The sequence below is a fragment of the Frankliniella occidentalis genome, unplaced genomic scaffold (assembly GCF_000697945.3).
Source record: "Frankliniella occidentalis isolate FOCC.00 unplaced genomic scaffold, Focc_3.1 Scaffold309, whole genome shotgun sequence".
In the NCBI taxonomy this organism is placed as follows: Eukaryota; Metazoa; Arthropoda; class Insecta; order Thysanoptera; family Thripidae; genus Frankliniella; species Frankliniella occidentalis.
Window position 1 is genome coordinate 97,065 of NW_026267434.1, and position 2,975 is coordinate 100,039.

Genomic DNA, 2,975 nt, shown 5'->3' on the forward strand with positions numbered 1-2,975 from the left:
AACTCACTTTTGTGTGTTGGGACGCGGTGAGGAATGCGTTACGTACCGCCAAGAAAAGTCGGTTGAGAATTGGTTTCCGTAACCGACTCACAACGCACTATTCTTAGTTAAGACACGACTGAAACACGGTTAAATCGAAAAAACCAACTTGTAACCGACTCTCAACATACTTTCAACCTAGTATTTCCGTTGTCCTTACCGTCTGGGTGATTCATGCGCCAAAGTTAAACCATGTTTTTGTAGACAGATGTTCTGGGTTGTGTTGACTGAAAGACACTATTTCTTTGGATGATAAGGGATAGCTGAACCACAGTTTCTTAACAAGTTTAATTGGTTGTTAGTCATTAATGAAAGTGATATGACTCAACGGATTTAAAGAACAGAAACATTGTCTCCTGCTCTACTCCAACTTGAGAAAAACAGCAACAGGCCGATATGAGTAATTCATCAACACTAGCGCGGAGTGCGAATAATTACTCCTCTAGTATTTCCACTCAAAGCGAAATTACGTTAAAAAATTTCTCATATCGGCCTGTTGCTGTTTTTCTCAAGCTAGAGTAGAGCAGAAGACAATGTTTCTGTTTTTCAAATCCATTGAGTCATTTCACTTTCATTACTAACTAACAACAAGTCACACTTGTTAAGAGATGGCAAAACCACACTTTCTTAACAAGTATGACAGGTTGTTAGTTAGTAATGAAAGTGAACTGACTCAATGGATTTGAAAAACAGAAACATTGTCTTCTGCTCTACTCCAGCTTGAGAAAAACAGCAACAGGCCGACATGAGAAATTTATCAACGTAATTTCGCTTCGAGTAAAAATACTAGAGGAGTAATTATTCGCACTCCGCGCTAGTGTTGATGAATTTCTCATATCGGCCTGTTGCTGTTTTTCTCAAGTTGGAGTAGAGCAGAAGACAATGTTTCTGTTCTTTAAATCCGTTGAGTCATATCACTTTCATTACTGACTAACAACCAATCATACTTGATAAGAAACTGTGGTTTGGCTATCCCTTATCATCCAAAGAAATGGTGTCTTTTAGTCAACACAACCCAGAACATCTGTCTACAAAAACATGGTTTAACTTTGGCGCATGAATCAAGACTGCAGGAAGCCCTTGCAATGCAGAGGTTAGGAGAGATATGGTGAGTTGATTGAGTTGCAAAATGCACACAACAAAATAAATTAATAACACGGAGGCCCGCCCTTCCGCCAAACGAAGTTGCCAGCTCCGCTTCGCTCCGCCGGCAACTCTGTTCGGCAGGGGCCGGGCCTGCTTGGCCTGCCGGCGGCGATGGTCGGGCCTGCAGCCCGACCATTTCTGTCACGCGATTTGCTGAAGAAGATGATCGAATGATGTAGCAGGCCTTCGGCCCGCTGAAACCCGTCGTCTTTGAGTTTGCCCCAAAGACTCGAGAAAGAGATGTAACGGTGAAGCACTGCGACTGCAACCCACCCTTCTGCTTAGAAATCGTGTTTTGGGGGTGGGGGGAGAGTTTCCTTTCTAGTTTGTGGTTTTTAAGCCTTTTTTTGCAACTTATTGTTCACTATGGCAATTTTTACCTTATTTTCGTCAAAAAAGACCATCTAGCGCCTAAACGGTTAGATATAGAGCCAAACGGACGAAATTTTCGTCCTAAGGACTCTACTTTGTCGAGTTACTCCTTCGGAGAACATAATTAATAAATACTTTTGGGGAGAATTTTTGAACCTTGGCTACTTTCATTCACACCCTTAGGCGTGGTTGCCAGGATTTGCCGTAGGCGTTTCGTTCTCTACGAGTGGACCTTAAGATACCCTGAAAATTTCAAGTCTCTAGCACATCTGCTTCTAGTGGAACAGACAGACAGACACACAGACACACAGACAGACACACACGAGGTCATTTGCATAAACCCGCTGGATAGCTTTTTCAAAGCAGAAGGGCGGGCTAAAAATTACTTTTGGGGAGAATTTTTGAACCTTGGATACCCCCATTCACACCCTTAGGGGTGGTTGCCATGCCAGGATTTGCCGTAGGCGTTTCGTTCTCTAGGAGTGGATCTTAAGATATCCTGAAAATTTCAAGTCTCTAGCACATCTCCTTCTAGTGGAACAGACAGACAGACAGACACACAGACACACAGACACACAGACAGACACACACAAGGTCGTTTGCATAAGCCCGCTGGATAGCTTTTTCAAAGCAGAAGGGCGGGCTAAAAACAGTTAGAGAGGGGAGGCATTTTCTTCCATACAAATAAAGACTCTATTCTCTTGGTTTGCTGAACTGTTCGGCGTCCAGTCGCAACTTATTGAGAGACATAGAATATATTGAAAGCAAGAATCAGAAGCTGTTAGAAACTGCAAGAAGAGCATCTATGCTATATTACTACAAATTTGTGTAGGTTTCTATAGCAATTAATTTACTTTGAATCATATTTAGTATGACCATCAGCATTTCATTAAAAATTATTACTTTCCGCACTAATACTGTGGTGTCGACCCAGGTATCCCTTGTGATCTGTGTACCTACTCATGTATTCAGTACTTCCTGCGTACTTAACCAAGTACACGGCAAACACTGAATACATGGCCAAGTACGCAGGAAATACTGAATACCAACATGTTCGCATAATTTCCTGCGTTCAAATACACACTTGGGTTTCCAGAGTGCGGACGGCTGCTCCCAGAGGTGAGTTCAAAACCAAGTCACCAACAAGCCTGCTTTGTCCTCTCTTGGACCTTCCTCCCAATCTAGTCATGTCTCCCTCTCCAGCGGACCGTGGCCGGTTTCATCGGCCGGTCCAAACCATCTGTCTTCTCGGGGCTGAGTTTTTAGGCGCTGGAAAGAGGGTGCCCCCGCTGCGGCCGGGGTGCTGCTCCCTGGCACTTGCCGCCCTTGCTATCCGCCCGTCTTTCGGACGTCAGGTCGCTGGATGGCTTGGGTTACTCTTGGCTCACACCTGCTTTCCTTAGCAAACAGTTCTTTCT

The 2,975-nt window shown here is 44.0% G+C and overlaps 1 protein-coding gene across 2 annotated transcripts in view; it reads left to right on the plus strand.

Annotated features, from left to right (window-relative positions):
* Positions 1 to 2,975, plus strand: part of LOC113216745 (uncharacterized) — an 18,394-nt gene that overhangs the window by 406 nt on the left and 15,013 nt on the right. The window lies entirely within an intron of this gene.